We start from the raw sequence: 11,708 nt of genomic DNA on the forward strand, positions 1-11,708 counted from the left end.
GTTTTCTTGCTTGCAGCAAAGCAAATGCGTTTTCTTTTCCGCTATATTCCTTTCGATGGTGTGTTCTACTGCAACCTAGAGTAAAAGCGCTAATGAAAGGAACGCCAGTGCATCGCCCGCACATCGCCCTCGTGGCCCAACGGATAAGGCATCGGTCTCCTAAACCGGGGATTGCGGGTTCGAGTCCCGCCGAGGGTAGGTTATTTTTTTCATTCACCGAAAAGGTTTATGCTACAGTTTTTTGCTTGAAGCAAAGCTTATGCGCTTCTTTTCCCCTATATTCCTTTCGATGTTGTGTTCTACTGTAACCTAGAGTAAACGCGCCAATAAAAGGAACCCCATGGCATCACTCGCACATCGGCCTCGTGGCCTAACGAATAAAGCATCGGTATTCTAAACAGGGGATTGCGGGTTCGAATGCCGCGGAGGGTGGGTTATCCTTTTTTATTAACAAAGGGTTTCTCCCAAAGTTTTCTTGCTTGAACCAAAGCATATGCATTTCCTTTTCCCCTATATTCCTTTCGATGATGGGTTCTACTGTAACCTAGAGTAAACGCGCTAATGAAAAGAACGCTAGTGCATCGCTCGCACATCGCCCTCATGGCCTAACGAATAAGGCATTGGTCTTCTAAACCAGGATTGCGGATTCGAGTCCCGCCGAGGGTGGGTTATCCTTTTTCAATACCAAGGGTTTCTGCAACAGTTTTCTTGCTTGAAGCAGAGCATATGCGTTTCCTTTTCCCCTATATTCCTTTCGATGGTGTGTTCTACAGTAACCTAGAGTAAACGTTCTGATGAAAGGAACGCCAGTGCATCGCTACACATCGCCCTTGTGGCCTAACGGATAAGGCATCGGTTTTCAAAACCGGCGATTGCGGGTTCAAGTCCCGCCGAGGGTGGGTTATCCTTTTTCAATACCAAGGGTTTCTGCTACAGTTTTCTTGTTTGAAGCAAAGCATATGCGTTTACTTTTCCCCTATATTCCTTTCGATGTTGTGTTCTACTGTAACCTAGAGCAAACGCGCTAATGAAAAGAACGCTATAGCATCGCTCGCACATCGCCCTAATGGCCTAACGGATAAGGCATCGGTATTCGAAACCGGGGATATCGGGTTCGAGTCCCGCCGATTGTGGGTTACTCTTTTTCATTAACAAAGGGTTTGTGCTACAGTTTTCTTGCTTGAAGCAAAGCGTATGCGTTTCCTTTTCCCCTATATTCCTTTGGAAGATGTGTTCTACTGCAACCTAGAGTAAACGCGCCAATAAAAGGAACCGCATGGCATCACTCGCACATCGGCCTCGTGGCCTAACGAATAAAGCATCGGTATTCTAAACAGGGCATTGCGGGTTAGAATGCCGTGGAGGGTGGGTTATCCTTTTTTATTAACAAAGGGTTTCTCCCAAAGTTTTCTTGCTTGAACCAAAGCATATGCATTTCCTTTTCCCCTATATTCCTTTCGATGATGGGTTCTACTGTAACCTAGAGTAAACGCGCTAATGAAAAGAACGCTAGTGCATCGCTCGCACATCGCCCTCATGGCCTAACGGATAAGGCATCGGTCTCCTAAACCGGGAATGACAGATTCGAGTTCCTCCGAGGGTGGGTTACTCTTTTTCATTAACAAAGGGTTTGTGCTATAGTTTTCTTGCTTGAAGCAAAGCATGTGCATTTCCTTTCCCCCTATATTCCTTTCGATGATGAGTTCTACTGCAACCTAGAGTAAAAGCGCTAATGAAAGGAACGCCTGTGCATCGCTCGCACATCGCCCTCGTGGCCCAACGGATAAGGCATCGGTCTCCTAAACCGGGGATTGCGGGTTCGAGTCCCGCCGAGGGTGGGTTATCCTTTTTCAATACCAAGGGTTCCTGCAACAGTTTTCTTGCTTGAAGCAGAGCATATGCGTTTCCTTTTCCCCTATATTCCTTTCGATGGTGTGTTCTACAGTAACCTGGAGTAAACGTTCTGATGAAAGGAACGCCAGTGCATCGCTACACATCGCCCTTGTGGCCTAACGGATAAGGCATCGGTTTTCTAAACCGGCGATTGCGGGTTCAAGTCCCGCCGAGGGTGGGTTATCCTTTTTCAATACCAAGGGTTTCTGCTACAGTTTTCTTGTTTGAAGCAAAGCATATCCGCTCCTTTTCTCCTAAATTCCTTTCGATGGTGTGTTTTACTGTAACACAGAGTAAACGCGCTAATGAAAAGAACGGTAGTGAAACGCTCGCACATCGCCCTCGTGGCCTAACGAATAAGGCATCGGTCTTCTAAACGGGGGATTGTGTATTCGAGTCCCGCCGAGGGTGGGTTATCCTTTTTCAATACCAAGGGTTTCTGCAACAGTTTTCTTGCTTGAAGCAGAGCATATGCGTTTCCTTTTCCCCTATATTCCTTTCGATGGTGCGTTCTACAGTAACCTAGAGTAAAAGTGCTGATGAAAGGAACGCCAGTGCATCGCTCGCCTATTGCCCTCGTGTCCTAACGGATAAGGCGTCGGACTTCTAAACCGGGGATTGCGGGTGCGAGTGCCGCCGAGGGTGGGTTATCCTTTTTCATTACCAAGGGTTTGAGCTACAGTTTTCTTGCTTGAAGCAAAGCATATGCGTTTCCTTTTCCCCTATATTCCTTTCGATGTTTTGTTCTACTGTAACAGAGAGTAAACGCGCTAATGAAAGGAACGCCAGTGCAACACTCGCACATCGCCTTCGTGGCCTAACGGATAAGGCATCGGTCTTCTAAACCGGGAATTTCGGGTTCGAGTCCCGCTGAGGGTGGGTTATATTTTTTCACTAACAAAGGGTTTCTCCCACAGTTTTCTTGCTTGAACCAAAGCATATGCAATTTCTTTTCCCCTATATTCCTTTCGATAGTGTGTTTTACTGTAACCTAGAGTAAAAGCGCTAATGAAAAGAACGCCAGTGCATCGCTCGCACATCACCCTCGTGGCCTAACGGATAAGGCATCGGTCTCCTATACCGGGGATGGCGGGGTCGAGTCCCGCCGAGGGTGAGATGTTTTTTTTTCATTATAAAGGGTTTCTGCTACAGTTTTCTTGCTTGCAGCAAAGCAAATGCGTTTTCTTTTCCGCTATATTCCTTTCGATGGTGTGTTCTACTGCAACCTAGAGTAAAAGCGCTAATGAAAGGAACGCCAGTGCATCGCCCGCACATCGCCCTCGTGGCCCAACGGATAAGGCATCGGTCTCCTAAACCGGGGATTGCGGGTTCGAGTCCCGCCGAGGGTAGGTTATTTTTTTCATTCACCGAAAAGGTTTATGCTACAGTTTTTTGCTTGAAGCAAAGCTTATGCGCTTCTTTTCCCCTATATTCCTTTCGATGTTGTGTTCTACTGTAACCTAGAGTAAACGCGCCAATAAAAGGAACCCCATGGCATCACTCGCACATCGGCCTCGTGGCCTAACGAATAAAGCATCGGTATTCTAAACAGGGGATTGCGGGTTCGAATGCCGTGGAGGGTGGGTTATCCTTTTTTATTAACAAAGGGTTTCTCCCAAAGTTTTCTTGCTTGAACCAAAGCATATGCATTTCCTTTTCCCCTATATTCCTTTCGATGATGGGTTCTACTGTAACCTAGAGTAAACGCGCTAATGAAAAGAACGCTAGTGCATCGCTCGCACATCGCCCTCATGGCCTAACGAATAAGGCATTGGTCTTCTAAACCAGGATTGCGGATTCGAGTCCCGCCGAGGGTGGGTTATCCTTTTTCAATACCAAGGGTTTCTGCAACAGTTTTCTTGCTTGAAGCAGAGCATATGCGTTTCCTTTTCCCCTATATTCCTTTCAATGGTGTGTTCTACAGTAACCTAGAGTAAACGTTCTGATGAAAGGAACGCCAGTGCATCGCTACACATCGCCCTTGTGGCCTAACGGATAAGGCATCGGTTTTCAAAACCGGCGATTGCGGGTTCAAGTCCCGCCGAGGGTGGGTTATCCTTTTTCAATACCAAGGGTTTCTGCTACAGTTTTCTTGTTTGAAGCAAAGCATATGCGTTTACTTTTCCCCTATATTCCTTTCGATGTTGTGTTCTACTGTAACCTAGAGTAAACGCGCTAATGAAAAGAACGCTATAGCATCGCTCGCACATCGCCCTAATGGCATAACGGATAAGGCATCGGTATTCGAAACCGGGGATATCGGGTTCGAGTCCCGCCGATTGTGGGTTACGCTTTTTCATTAACAAAGGGTTTGTGCTACAGTTTTCTTGCTTGAAGCAAAGCGTATGCGTTTCCTTTTCCCCTATCTTCCTTTGGAAGATGTGTTCTACTGCAACCTAGAGTAAACGCGCCAATAAAAGGAACCGCATGGCATCACTCGCACATCGGCCTCGTGGCCTAACGAATAAAGCATCGGTATTCTAAACAGGGCATTGCGGGTTAGAATGCCGTGGAGGGTGGGTTATCCTTTTTTATTAACAAAGGGTTTCTCCCAAAGTTTTCTTGCTTGAACCAAAGCATATGCATTTCCTTTTCCCCTATATTCCTTTCGATGATGGGTTCTACTGTAACCTAGAGTAAACGCGCTAATGAAAAGAACGCTAGTGCATCGCTCGCACATCGCCCTCATGGCCTAACGGATAAGGCATCGGTCTCCTAAACCGGGAATGACAGATTCGAGTTCCTCCGAGGGTGGGTTACTCTTTTTCATTAACAAAGGGTTTGTGCTATAGTTTTCTTGCTTGAAGCAAAGCATGTGCATTTCCTTTCCCCCTATATTCCTTTCGATGATGAGTTCTACTGCAACCTAGAGTAAAAGCTCTAATGACAGGAACGCCTGTGCATCGCTCGCACATCGCCCTCGTGGCCCAACGGATAAGGCATCGGTCTCCTAAACCGGGGATTGCGGGTTCGAGTCCCGCCGAGGGTGGGTTATCCTTTTTCAATACCAAGGGTTCCTGCAACAGTTTTCTTGCTTGAAGCAGAGCATATGCGTTTCCTTTTCCCCTATATTCCTTTCGATGGTGTGTTCTACAGTAACCTGGAGTAAACGTTCTGATGAAAGGAACGCCAGTGCATCGCTACACATCGCCCTTGTGGCCTAACGGATAAGGCATCGGTTTTCTAAACCGGCGATTGCGGGTTCAAGTCCCGCCGAGGGTGGGTTATCCTTTTTCAATACCAAGGGTTTCTGCTACAGTTTTCTTGTTTGAAGCAAAGCATATGCGCTCCTTTTCTCCTAAATTCCTTTCGATGGTGTGTTTTACTGTAACACAGAGTAAACGCGCTAATGAAAAGAACGGTAGTGAAACGCTCGCACATCGCCCTCGTGGCCTAACGAATAAGGCATCGGTCTTCTAAACGGGGGATTGTGTATTCGAGTCCCGCCGAGGGTGGGTTATCCTTTTTCAATACCAAGGGTTTCTGCAACAGTTTTCTTGCTTGAAGCAGAGCATATGCGTTTCCTTTTCCCCTATATTCCTTTCGATGGTGCGTTCTACAGTAACCTAGAGTAAAAGTGCTGATGAAAGGAACGCCAGTGCATCGCTCGCATATCGCCCTCGTGGCCTAACGAATAAGGCATCGGTCTTCTAAGCCGGGGATTGCGGGTTCGAGTCCCGCCGAGTGTGGGTTATCCTTTTTACATTACCAAGGGTTTTTGCTACAGTTTTCTTGCTTGAAGCAAAGCATATGCGTTTACTTTTCCCCTATATTCCTTTCGATGTTGTGTTCTACTGTAACCTAGAGTAAACGCGCTAATGAAAGGAACGCCAGTGCAACACTCGCACATCGCCTTCGTGGCCAAACGGATAAGGCATCGGTATCCTAAACCGGGGACTGCGGGTTCGAGTCCCGCCGAGGTTGCGATATCCTTTTTCATTACCAAAGGGTTTGTGCTACAGTTTTCTTGCTTGAAGCAAATCATATGCGTTTCCTTTTCCCTTATATTCCTTTGGATGATGTGTTCTACTGTAACCTAGAGTAAACGCGCTAATGAAAAGAACGCTAGTGCATCGCTTGCACATCGCCCTCTTGGCCTAACGAATAAGGCATCGGTCTTCTAAACAGGGGATTGCGGGTTCGAGTCCCGCCGAGGGTTGGTTATCCTTTTTCATTAACAAAGGGTTTTGCTAGTTTTCTCGCTTGAACCAAATCAAGTGCATTTCCCTTTTTCCTATATTCCTTTCAATGGTGTGTTCTACTGCAACCTAGAGTAAAAGCGCTAATGAAAGGAATGCCAGTGCATCGCTCGCACATCGCCCTCGTGGCCTAACAGATAAGGCATTGGTCTCGTAAACCGCGGATGGCGGGGTCGAGTCCCGCCGTGGGTGGGATATTCTTTTTCATTATCAAAGGGTTTTTGCTACAGTTTTTTTGCTTGCAGCAAAGCAAATGCGTTTTCTTTTCCCCTATATTCCTTTCGATGGTGTGTTCTACTGCAACCTAGAGTAAAAGCGCTAATGAAAGGAACGCCAGTGCATCGCCCGCACATCGCCCTCGTGGCCTAACGGATAAGGCATCAGTCTCCTAAACCGGGGATATCGGGTGCAAGTGCCGCCGAGGGTGGGTTATCCTTGTTCATTACCAAGGGTTTGTGCTACAGTTTTCTTGCTTGAAGCAAACCATATGCGTTTCCTTTTCCCCTATATTCCTTTCGGTGTTGTGTTCTACTGGAACCTAGAGTAAACGCGCTAATGAAAGGAACGCCAGTGCATCACTCGCACATAGCCTTCGTGGCCTAACGGATGAGGCTTCGGTCTTCTAAACAGGGAATTGCGGATTCGAGTCCCGCGGAGGGTGGGTTATTTTGTTATTAACAAAGAGTTTCTCTCAAAGTTTTCTCGCTTGAACCAAAGCATATGCATTTCCTTTTCCTCTATATTCCTTTCGATGATGGGTTCTACTGTAACCTAGAGTAAACGCGCTAATGAAAAGAACGCTAGTGCATCGCTCGCACATCGCCATCATGGCCTAACGGATAAGGCATCGGTCTCCTAAACCGAATTTGCTGGTTCGAGTCCCACCGAGGGTGAGTTACTCTTTTTCATTAACAAAGGGTTTGTGCTACAGTTTTCTTGCTTGAAGCAAAGCATATGCATTTCCTTTCCTCCTATATTCCTTTCGATGATGAGTTCTACTGCAACCTAGAGTGAAAGCGCTAATGAAAGGAACGCCTGTGCATCGCTCGCACATCGCCCTCGTGGCCTAACGAATAAGGCATCTGTCTTCCAAACGGGGGATTGCGGGTTCGAGTCCCGCCAAGGGTGGGTTACTCTTCTTCATTAACAAAGGGTTTCTGCTACAGTTTTCTTGTTTGAAGCAAAGCATATGTGCTCCTTTTCTCCTATATTCCTTTCGATGGTGTGTTTTACTGTAACCTAAAGTATACGCGCTAATGAAAAGAACGCTAGTGCTACGGTCGCACATCGCCCTCGTGGCCTAACGAATAAGGCATTGGTCTTCCAAACCGGGATTGCGGATTCGTGTCCCGCCAAGGGTGGGTTATCCTTTTTCAATACCAAGGGTTTCTGCAACAGTTTTCTTGCTTGAACCAAAGCATGCGCATTTCCCTTTCTCCTATATTAATTTCGATGGTGTGTTCTACTGTAACCTAAAGTAAAAGCGCTAATGAAAGGAACGTTAGTGCATCAATCGCACGTTGCTCTCTTGCCCTAACGGATAAGGCATCGGTCTTCCAAACCGGGATTGCGGATTCGTGTTTCGCCGAGGGTGGGTTATCCTTTTTCAATACCAAGGGTTTCTGCAACAGTTTTCTTGCTTGAAGCAGAGCATATGCGTTTCCTTTTCCCCTATATTCCTTTCGATGGTGCGTTCTACAGTAACCTAGAGTAAAAGTGCTGATGAAAGGAACGCCAGTGCATCGCTCGCACATCGCCCTCGTGGCCTAACGAATAAGGCATCGGTCTTCTAAACCGGGGATTGCGGGTTCGAGTCCCGCCGAGTGTGGGTTATCCTTTTTACATTACCAAGGGTTTTTGCTACAGTTTTCTTGCTTGAAGCAAAGCATATGCGTTTCCTTTTCCCCTATATTCCTTTCAAAGGTGTGTTCTACAATAACCTAGAGTAAAAGTGCTAATGAAAGGAACGCCAGTGCATCGCTCGCACGTCGCCCTCGTGGCCTAACAGATAAGGCATCGGTCTCCTAAACCAGGGACTGCGTGTTCGAGTCCCGCCGAGGTTGCGATATCCTTTTTCATTACCAAAGGGTTTGTGCTACAGTTTTCTTGCTTGAAGCAAATCATATGCGTTTCCTTTTCCCTTATATTCCTTTGCATGATGTGTTCTACTGTTACCTAGAGTAAACGCGCTAATGAAAAGAACGCTAGTGCATCACTCGCACATCACCCTGTTGGCCAAACGAATAAGGCATCGGTCTTCTAAACGGGAGATTGCGGGTTCGAGTCCCGCCGAGGGTTGGTTATCCTTTTTCATTAACAAAGTGTTTTGCTAGTTTTCTCGCTTGAACCAAAGCAAGTGCATTTCCCTTTTTCCTATATTCCTTTCAATAGTGTGTTCCACTGCAACCTAGAGTAAAAGCGCTAATGAAAGGAACGCCAGTGCATCGCTCGCACATCGCCCTCGTGCCCTAACGGATAAGGCATCGGTCTCCTAAACCGGGGATGGCGGGGTCGAGTCCCGCTGAGGGTGGGTTATCCTTTTTTACTAACAAAGGGTTTTTCCCACAGTTTTCTTGCTTGAACCAAAGCATATGCATTTTCTTTTCCCCTATATTCCTTTCGATTGTGTGTTTTACTGTAACCTAGAGTAAAAGCGCTAATGAAAGGAACGCCAGTGCATCGCTCGCACATCGCCCTCGTGGCCTAACGGATAAGACATCGGTCTCCTAAACCGGGGATGGCGGGTTCGAGTCCCGCCGAGGTTGGGTTATCCTTTTTTACTAACAAAGGGTTTTTCCCACAGTTTTCTTGCTTGAACCAAAGCATATGCATTTTCTTTTCCCCTATATTCCTTTCGATTGTGTGTTTTACTGTAACCTAGAGTAAAAGCGCTAATGAAAGGAACGCCAGTGCATCGCTCGCACATCGCCCTCGTGGCCTAACGGATAAGGCATCGGTCTCCTAAACCGGGAATTGCGGGTTCGAGTCCCGCCGAGATTGGGTTATCCTTTTTTACTAACAAAGGGTTTTTCCCACAGTTTTCTTGCTTGAACCAAAGCATATGCATTTCCCTTTCTCCTATATTAATTTCGATGGTGTGTTCTACTGTCCCCTAAAGTAAAAGCGCTAATGAAAGGAACGTTAGTGCATCAATCGCACGTTGCTCTCTTGGCCTAACGGATAAGGCATCGGTCTTCCAAAACGGGATTGCGGATTCGTGTTTCGCCGAGGGTGGGTTATCCTTTTTCAATACCAAGGGTTTTTCCCACAGTTTTCTTGCTTGAACCAAAGCATATGCATTTTCTTTTCCCCTATATTCCTTTCGATTGTGTGTTTTACTGTAACCTAGAGTAAAAGCGCTAATGAAAGGAACGCCAGTGCATCGCTCGCACATCGCCCTCGTGGCCTAACGGATAAGGCATCGGTCTCCTAAACCGGGGATGGCGGGGTCGAGTCCCGCCGAGGGTGGGATATTCTTTTTCATTAACAAATGGTTTCTGCTACAGTTTTCTTGCTTGCAGGAAAGCAAAGGCGTTTTCTTTTCCCCTATACTCTTTTCGATGGTGTGTTCTACTGAAACCTAGAGTAAAAGCGCTAATGAAAGGAACGCCTGTGCATCGCTCGCACATCGCCCTCGTGGCCTAACGGATAAGGCATCGGTCTCCTAAACCGGGAATTGCAGGTTCGAGTCCCCCCGAGGTTGGGTTATCCTTTTTTACTAACAAAGGGTTTTTCCCACAGTTTTCTTGCTTGAACCAAAGCATATGCATTTTCTTTTCCCCTATATTCCTTTCGATTGTGTGTTTTACTGTAACCTAGAGTAAAAGCGCTAATGAAAGGAACGCCAGTGCATCGCTCGCACATCGCCCTCGTGGCCTAACGGATAAGGCATCGGTCTCCTAAACCGGGGATGGCGGGGACGAGTCCCGCCGAGGGTGGGATATTCTTTTTCATTAACAAAGGGTTTCTGCTACAGTTTTCTTGCTTGCAGCAAAGCGATTGCGTTTTCTTTTCCCCTATATTCCTTTCGATAGTGTGTTCTACTGCAACCTAGAGTAAAAGCGCTAATGAAAGGAACGCCAGTGCAGCGCTCGCACATCGCCCTCGTGGCCTAACGGATAAGGCATCGGTCTCCTAAAGAGGGGATGGCGGGGTCGAGTCCCGCAAAGGGTGGGATATTCTTTTTCATTAACAAAGGGTTTCTGCTACAGTTTTCTTGCTTGCAGCAAAGCAATTGCGTTTTCTTTTCCCCTTATATTCCTTTCGATGGTGTGTTCTACTGCAACCTGGAGTAAAAGCGCTAATGAAAGGAACGCCAGTGCATCGCTCGCACATCACCCTCGTGGCCTAACGGATAAGGCATCGGTCTCCTAAACCGCGGATATCGGGTGCGAGTGCCGCCGAGGGTGGGTTATCCTTGTTCATTACCAAGGGTTTGTGCTACAGTTTTCTTGCTTGAAGCAAACCATATGCGTTTCCTTTTCCCCTATATTCCTTTCGATGTTGTGTTCTACTGGAACCTAGAGTAAACGCGCTAATGAAAGGAACGCCAGTGCATCACTCGCACATCACCCTGTTGGCCAAACGAATAAGGCATCGGTCTTCTAAACGGGAGATTGCGGGTTCGAGTCCCGCCGAGGGTTGGTTATCCTTTTTCATTAACAAAGGGTTTTGCTAGTTTTCTCGCTTGAACCAAAGCAAGTGCATTTCCCTTTTTCCTATATTCCTTTCAATAGTGTGTTCCACTGCAACCTAGAGTAAAAGCGCTAATGAAAGGAACGCCAGTGCATCGCTCGCACATCGCCCTCGTGCCCTAACGGATAAGGCATCGGTCTCCTAAACCGGGGATGGCGGGGTCGAGTCCCGCTGAGGGTGGGTTATCCTTTTTTACTAACAAAGGGTTTTTCCCACAGTTTTCTTGCTTGAACCAAAGCATATGCATTTTCTTTTCCCCTATATTCCTTTCGATTGTGTGTTTTACTGTAACCTAGAGTAAAAGCGCTAATGAAAGGAACGCCAGTGCATCGCTCGCACATCGCCCTTGTGGCCTAACGGATAAGGCATCGGTTTTCTAAACCGGCGATTGCGGGTTCAAGTCCCGCCGAGGGTGGGTTATCCTTTTTCAATACCAAGGGTTTCTGCTACAGTTTTCTTGTTTCAAGCAAAGCATATGCGCTCCTTTTCTCCTAAATTCCTTTCGATGGTGTGTTTTACTGTAACACAGAGTAAACGCGCTAATGAAAAGAACGGTAGTGAAACGCTCGCACATCGCCCTCGTGGCCTAACGAATAAGGCATCGGTCTTCTAAACGGGGGATTGTGTATTCGAGTCCCGCCGAGGGTGGGTTATCCTTTTTCAATACCAAGGGTTTCTGCAACAGTTTTCTTGCTTGAAGCAGAGCATATGCATTTTCTTTTCCCCTATATTCCTTTCGATGATGGGTTCTACTGTAACCTAGAGTAAACGCGCTAATGAAAGGAATGCCAGTGCGTCGCTCGCACGTCGCCCTCGTGGCCTAACGGATAAGGCATCGGTATTCCAAACAGGGAATTGCGGATTCGAGTCCCGCGGAGGGTGGGTTATTTTTTTATTAACAAAGAGTTTCTCTCAAAGTTT

The 11,708-nt window shown here is 46.9% G+C and overlaps 7 non-coding genes across 7 annotated transcripts; all 7 read left to right on the forward strand.

Annotated features, from left to right (window-relative positions):
- Nucleotides 1-125: 125 nt before the first annotated feature.
- On the forward strand, nt 126-198 carry TRNAR-CCU (transfer RNA arginine (anticodon CCU)). The gene has a single exon. It is a non-coding gene; the product is annotated as a tRNA-Arg (tRNA).
- A 1,567-nt stretch (nt 199-1,765) lies between these two features.
- On the forward strand, nt 1,766-1,838 carry TRNAR-CCU (transfer RNA arginine (anticodon CCU)). Its single transcript has one exon. It is a non-coding gene; the product is annotated as a tRNA-Arg (tRNA).
- Nucleotides 1,839-1,998: 160 nt separating this feature from the next.
- On the forward strand, nt 1,999-2,071 carry TRNAR-UCU (transfer RNA arginine (anticodon UCU)). Its single transcript has one exon. It is a non-coding gene; the product is annotated as a tRNA-Arg (tRNA).
- Nucleotides 2,072-3,169: 1,098 nt separating this feature from the next.
- On the forward strand, nt 3,170-3,242 carry TRNAR-CCU (transfer RNA arginine (anticodon CCU)). The gene has a single exon. It is a non-coding gene; the product is annotated as a tRNA-Arg (tRNA).
- A 1,567-nt stretch (nt 3,243-4,809) lies between these two features.
- TRNAR-CCU (transfer RNA arginine (anticodon CCU)) lies at nt 4,810-4,882 on the forward strand. Its single transcript has one exon. It is a non-coding gene; the product is annotated as a tRNA-Arg (tRNA).
- Nucleotides 4,883-5,042: 160 nt separating this feature from the next.
- On the forward strand, nt 5,043-5,115 carry TRNAR-UCU (transfer RNA arginine (anticodon UCU)). The gene has a single exon. It is a non-coding gene; the product is annotated as a tRNA-Arg (tRNA).
- Nucleotides 5,116-11,129: 6,014 nt separating this feature from the next.
- TRNAR-UCU (transfer RNA arginine (anticodon UCU)) lies at nt 11,130-11,202 on the forward strand. Its single transcript has one exon. It is a non-coding gene; the product is annotated as a tRNA-Arg (tRNA).
- Nucleotides 11,203-11,708: the final 506 nt, after the last annotated feature.

The sequence above is a fragment of the Rhipicephalus microplus genome, chromosome 2, assembly GCF_043290135.1.
Source record: "Rhipicephalus microplus isolate Deutch F79 chromosome 2, USDA_Rmic, whole genome shotgun sequence".
Classification (NCBI taxonomy): Eukaryota; Metazoa; Arthropoda; class Arachnida; order Ixodida; family Ixodidae; genus Rhipicephalus; species Rhipicephalus microplus.